The following is a 6,734-nucleotide window of genomic DNA, read 5'->3' on the forward strand; positions in this document are numbered from 1 at the left end:
CAGACCTAGTAGGGGATTTTCGAATCCCCCTTAATATATTTAACTTGTTACTGGTTTTTCATGGTTTAGACCACGAGAAGCCTTACCAACACATGCGTAGGATAGAACAAGTTCTCACTACATTCCATCATCCTAGCGTAAGTCCAGATCAAGTTAAACTTAGGGTGTTTCCTTTCACCCTAGCCGACAAGGCGGCGTCTTGGTTAACTGCCCAAATGCCAAACTTGGTGGACTCATGGGCTTAACTTGTTCAATTGTTCATGGAACAATTTTACCCACCACTAAATACAGATGAAATGCTTCACAAGATTTATTTCTTTAGCCAGAATCCTCATGAATCCTTTTCAGAGGCCTGGAATCGTTTCACTGATCTTCTCATTGAATGCCCGCATCATAATCTTGCGAAAGACACGCTTGTTCGTGCTTTCTTCAAGGGGCTTTTACATCGTCATAAGGAGGTTCTAGATATCCTGACTGGGGGTAGTTTTCTTAGTAAAGGAGCCTTGGAGGCTTATAAATTCTTAGAAGATCAATCTAAGAAGAACAACAATTGGGGAGGTAACGATTCCTCCCGCTCCTCTCCTTCTTCTCTTGAGGTTAAACATGATCCCGAGCTTAAAACTCTTATCGATGCCCTCACTAAAAAGGTAGATGCTATCTCTGTATGAACATTAACTCTACTCGTTGTAATGTCTGTTATAGTCTTGAGCATTCCGACTTCTATTGTCCTCTTGTCTATGCACAAACACCACCACAACCATCACACATCAACCAGTTAACTCAACATCAAGGACAAGGGAACTTAGGTGACCAGAATAGAGGTTTAGTACCCATAACCCAGAACTATCAACATCAAGACATGAACGCTCAACAAGCTTTAATTCTAATACAACCATCTAAAGACAAAGTAGTAGTGACCTTGTTGGAGAAACAAAATCAAATTATGCAACAAAACTCCAACTTGATGAAAGATCAGCATGATCAAAACTCTAATATGATGAAACAAACGATGCAAATGATGCAGTCTTTGTGCCAAAAGGTTATTGACATGTCTTCTAACCAAAATAATAACCAAACCGGCGTGTTTCCAAGTCAAGCAGTGCCTAATCCTAAGTCAACAAACACCCCCTTTGAAATAAACAATATTTACTGTAATGGTAATATAAACCAAGGGGACCTACAGACAGTCACTACCCTTCGTTCAGAGCGAGTAGTTGATAACCAAGTGACTATGCCTAAAGATTACCCGCAAACTAAAAATGATACTGATAAAACATAAAATTAATAGAGTTTACCTACGAAATAAAGCGATGAAACTCAAAACGTAAGTGAACTAAAACTATTTACGTGTCTATATTTATCAAAGATATTTGTTTTCTACTCTCGAATCTATTGAAATAGAGTGGAGTCACAAATTCGTTCCACTCCTAGTGCTCTAGCATGGAATGTTTTCTAATATAATTAGTCGGTCTTAAGTCTAATGAGAGCTTTACGAAGGGTGTTATACTACGATACAATATGAAATTGATTATTTGAATTTAAACTACGAATGCTATGGAAATATGATTGTTTTGAATCTAGATAAAGGATTAGAGGGGAATTGAATCCACCTCGAATCCAACTTGATAACCTAGCATAGATTCTTATATCTCGATTCTTACGTTCTTACGGCAAGAATTTCGAGTTCTAATCCCTAGTGTTCATGGCATTTCTACCAAATACTAACTAGCATGTGAGGTCGCCCACCCATTCTCATGGTGAATCACGACCTTCTAGAGTGGAATAGATTCTACAACGCTTCTACACTAAACCACTAAGTTTTCATCAAAGCTTCATCAACCCCTCTAATGGAGGTTTTAGCCTTGAGTCATCAACCCATCATTTCCCATTGAATTATAACTACACATCATATCAAAATTCTAACTTTACTAATCTAAATTAAACAATAATTGAAATCTAATTAATTAACTAAGAATGAAATAAGAACAAGAATTTAAACTAGATCTATAAATGCAAATGACAAAAATCAAAATTGAATAATAATAACTATTTTATTTAACTAATTAAATGACGAACAATCATTCAAGGAATTAAATAAAAACAAGATATGAAACTAATTAAATTAAACTAATTAAATCTAAGGAAAACTAGACCTAGAATTAATTAATGGAGGCTACTAATCTAATCTTTAATCTAGGTCTAACTATCTACCATTAACAAAGAGTGAAGCTTTGGTTTTTATACATTCAGATCCAAAAATCGTGCATGGGCTTGGAGCCATGTTTTGGGCTAGAGAATCAGGCCCAAAACATAATTCTTTCAGTCCAAAAAGGCCTCTTCAGCTGCAGTTGGCTTCAACAGACTTTTCGTCTACTTCTGCTCCTCTGATTGGGTCAAGGCTTAGACCATTGGAAAGCTCTTTCCGAGCTGGTTGTTTTGACATAAATTAGGCCCCATTCCGAGGTCTGAGTCCAAAGATACGGCCTTCGAAAGTTCTGCTGACTTGTGTGCTGTTTCTGCCCGCGTCGACTTTTCAGCTTTTGACCGGGCTTTAGAAAGGCTTTATCTTCTTGAATCTTGGCATTTAATCACGGAACTCCTTAGTAACCGACCTTTGCTCTTTTATCTCGCTAAAGTGGCACATTTCTGCACATAATGGACTTTGAAGCCTGAAATGCATAAAAACACGTGTCGGTGTTAACTCTTAATTATTACTCACATAATTGGTCTAATAGTATGATCATATAGGGTTAAAACTACAGTTTTGGGCTCTTATCAAACCACCCCCAAACAGCATTTTGCTTGTCCTCAAGCAAAGATGAGAAATTAGAATAAGTGACCAAAAATGGAGTTCTAACTACTCTCGTTTCGCTGAGTGCGATTGCATTGACCATATGCAACAAGACCTTAAACCACTAGGAATTCCCTAGTGGACGAGTTATAGCCTAGTGAGAGTTTTCCAGTGAAGGTACTCACAAACTTCATATATACTACAACGACTAAGAAAGAAAACTATTGTTTCCTTATTTATGTCTCAATTATCTATACATCTCACTAGCAATGAATACAGAATAATCATGTCGAAACCTAAGCTAATATATGCATAATAATCAATTATCTACAAATAAACTTATATACAATGAGTAATGCTATGAAATGCAGTAACAGGTCCGTTTCTGAAACTTTGGAATAGCGTCCTTAAGTAGGTTCTCATATAAAAATCAAGACAAAAATCACTCTGATTTTTCCACTCAAGTTTTGCTACTCCAGTGTGCAGTGGGCATACTTTACCTTACAATCTCAATGACACACAAGAAAGCCGAAGTTGATCAAACACATCTGCCACTTACTATCCCACTAACCTATTCCTAATTAAGCTAGAGGTCTTTATTAGGTGTTGCGGGGATTAGGAGATGGTTTAAAAAGGAAGGAAATGGATATTCAAAAGGGACAAGTCCGAGATAATAGAGTCTTCATATTATGTAACTAGAAAAACCTTGTTATTTACTTTTGCTTCTACACTTTGTTTCCATCCATATATATATATATATATATATATATATATATATATATATATATATATATATATATATATATATTTCTTTGGCTTTTGACTCATTTTTCTTCTTTTTTTTGGAGTTTTTATTTTATTTTTATTTTATTTTTTATTTTCTTTGGATGGAAACTTCTTTTCTTTATTTTTTTGAAGCAATTAACTAACTTTTGTTTACATAGGTTTTTCTCTTCTTTTTTCTTCCTTATTCTATTCTCAGACTTATCTAAATTGGGTAAGTTGATTTTTTTTTATTTTGTTCTGTTTTGTAACAGGGTAAAGGATTTGTGGTTTATGAAAGGGCTAATGAAAGGCTCAGAGGGGCGACTAGCGGAAAATATACTTAGGTCGGAATTTCTAGCTATATCGATCTAAAAAGTTACTAAATTCTCTCTTAGGACATGGTTTAGTGATCAAGCAAGTGGACGTGTGATTTCTCTATCCGGATTTTACTTCTCCCTTGTGTCATTTCTCAAATGTTTCACTCTTATAAGGCTTTAGGCTATATTCTCACGGGATTTGTAGAATAAGTACTCTAGCCTAGATTTCAGAAACTTACTGCTAACAATCATAGATACTTATGTAATATATTTATAGATAGATGCAAAGATTATTACCTACATATTAACCTAAGTTTCTAAAAATTATTCTAATGCAAAAGCTACGTGAGACTTCTAGATTGTTAAGAGCATAGAGAAAGAAAACAATACCAATATTCAGCATGAACTTATTTATTTATATTTTTGAATTTTTGAAATTTTAACTAGAAAACAAATGCATATTATACATATCTATATCCTAACAGATGCCTTAATTACACGTGTTTCTATGCCCCCCCCAAACAAGAATCATGCTTTGTCCTCAAAGCATTTAAATAAAGAGGGTAGGAAAAATACCATTGAAGCGCGTGAAATTCAGAAACATCTGCAAAACAAGGTTAGAACGTACTAATATAGGAAATAAAAAACTGACGCAACTCTATAAGAGTTCCACCCATTATGGGGTTAACAAGAATCAAATTGCTTAGGAGATAAGCAGACACTAAATGGAATTAAAAACTTACCTTATCTCCCGGACATGCATATTATCTACCCAATAGCACCATGGGTCTTGTATTTCAGCGGGCATGGCAAGTCTAAGAACAAATGCTAGCAAGAACCATAAGCGGTTCCCAGCCTACGTGTGTGATTAAGAATACCAACACCCCACCCCCAAACAAATTTTTGAAAACAGGTCTGTAAAAATTTGTTTTAAAACGTGGGTCTTTTAAAGTCAGATTCCCGAGACTTGCTAGATTACTATTTTTTTTAGCTTTAAACTTTTTTACTTTTTATGAATTAGGTTTAATATAAAGTAAAACAATAAGCAGTAAAGACATAATTCACACCATAGAGAAACATGACTCAAAAACCAAGAAAACATGCAAGAGTGGAAAACGTGAATTATGTGAACCGTGGACTTAGGATCCGGTACTTACAACCACACACTCCATAGGGAGGGCCCGGTTACTTGAATGGTGCATTCACCAATATATGGAAATGAAAGGAAATGCACCAAACACAAAAATTGAGTCGTTTATAGTCAGATACTCGAGACTTTATCTAAATATATGTATGAATATGCAGTTTATCATATATCAACAACCGAAATAGTTGTGGATCGTTCCATAAATAAATATCACAGAAAACATATCCAAACACAATCAAGCACCAAGATTTCCCTCGACGCGACCCTAGTGGAATGAAAGCGAAGTTGGATAGACCTATAACATAACCGAGCATGCACCTTATGTTTCATCTTTGAACGAGAGGGTGTCCTAGTGAATAAGTGTGGAAAAGTGAATGGTTGTGGAAAATATGGTGGATTGGGATAAGTTTTAGAGGGAAAGCATGGAAAAATGAGGATGTGGGTTTAGCACAAAACTCATTCATGGTGTAGTTAGGGACTGTCTCAAGTCTGAAAATGAAGGTGTCAAGTGGTTTATCCTTGGCAAGTATTTGTTTACTAGGTGGATTTAAAAAATCATGAAGCACAGGAGAAACTAAAGGATCGAGTGCAAACTCGAGGTTCCTTTGAAAAGGTGGAGGGTGGGGAATATTGGTGATGGAAGGTGAATGATTCTCAGCTAGAGCTCTCAAGTCCATATCATCAGAAATCTTGATATATGCAAGACATTCCTCAATAGGTGGGTCAAAAGGATCACTGGGATAGAGATTGAAAAATTCATCTTCCGTCATAGCATCAAGGGATGAATGGTTGTTGGCAAGGGGGACTCGTGAAGTGGTAAAGTAAAAAGCGTGCAAAAGAGTCGCAGGAATTCTTCTTCGATTTAAAATCTACTACCGAGGAGTCATTGTTAAAGTAGGAATTTTCGAAGGAAAGGAATTTGTTAATCTGTTTCTCTGAAACATGTTTTTGAAGTAATCTTGAGCTAAGCTCTCGATCATGCTAACCTCTCCATTTGTAGATGAATCGATATCTGTCTTCATTTTGAAAACATTTACCTCAACGAAAGATGGCCAAAGGACAAGGACATCGAACCATCGCGGCGGTTTATGAGCGTTGGCGAGAGCCAAGAAGGGCGCCCTAAAATGATAGGTACAGAGTCGTTAGTGACTTATGTGTCGAGGATAACGAAGTCGGTTTGGGTAGTAAAATTTTGGACTTTAACCAAAGACGTTTTCAACCACACCCTTAGGATACTTAATAGACCGATCAGCTAATTGCAATGTCATTTTAGTAGGTTGCATCTCCTCTAGACCTATTTGATTATACAAATAAAACGGGAGTAAGTTAACACTAGCCCCCAGGTCTAGTAGTGCGGTTGTCGTGTGAGAATCTCCTAAGGTGCATTATACAGTAGGACGACCAGGGTCCTTGTACTTAACAATTCCATTATTTTTTGGATAAAGTTGGGAACCGTTAAGTTAGAAAGGCGTCTTTAGGTATGTTGGTCTTCGCCTAGTAGTGCCTGACTCGTTAAGAAACTTAAGCGTGGTTAGGTAGCTTTTTATAGCTTCGAGAAAAGGAAGGTTTATCGTTAGATTTTTGAAAACGTTCCTAATCTCCTCAAAGTTAGTATCCCCGGTTAGCATGGCTAATTTACGAGGAACGGTAGTTTAAGCTCTATATTTAGCGTATGGCTCGACTTGATGTGTAACCTTGGCTTTCTGTTTCTTAG

General features: G+C 36.3%; 1 non-coding gene across 1 annotated transcript; it reads right to left on the reverse strand.

The window, feature by feature from the left end:
* Window positions 1–294: 294 nt before the first annotated feature.
* LOC147509778 (small nucleolar RNA R71) lies at window positions 295–400 on the reverse strand. Its single transcript, XR_015219651.1, has one exon. It is a non-coding gene; the product is annotated as a small nucleolar RNA R71 (small nucleolar RNA).
* Between the last annotated feature and the right edge of the window lie 6,334 nt (window positions 401–6,734).

This window comes from Coptis chinensis, chromosome 3 (assembly GCF_015680905.1).
Source record: "Coptis chinensis isolate HL-2020 chromosome 3, ASM1568090v1, whole genome shotgun sequence".
Classification (NCBI taxonomy): domain Eukaryota; kingdom Viridiplantae; phylum Streptophyta; class Magnoliopsida; order Ranunculales; family Ranunculaceae; genus Coptis; species Coptis chinensis.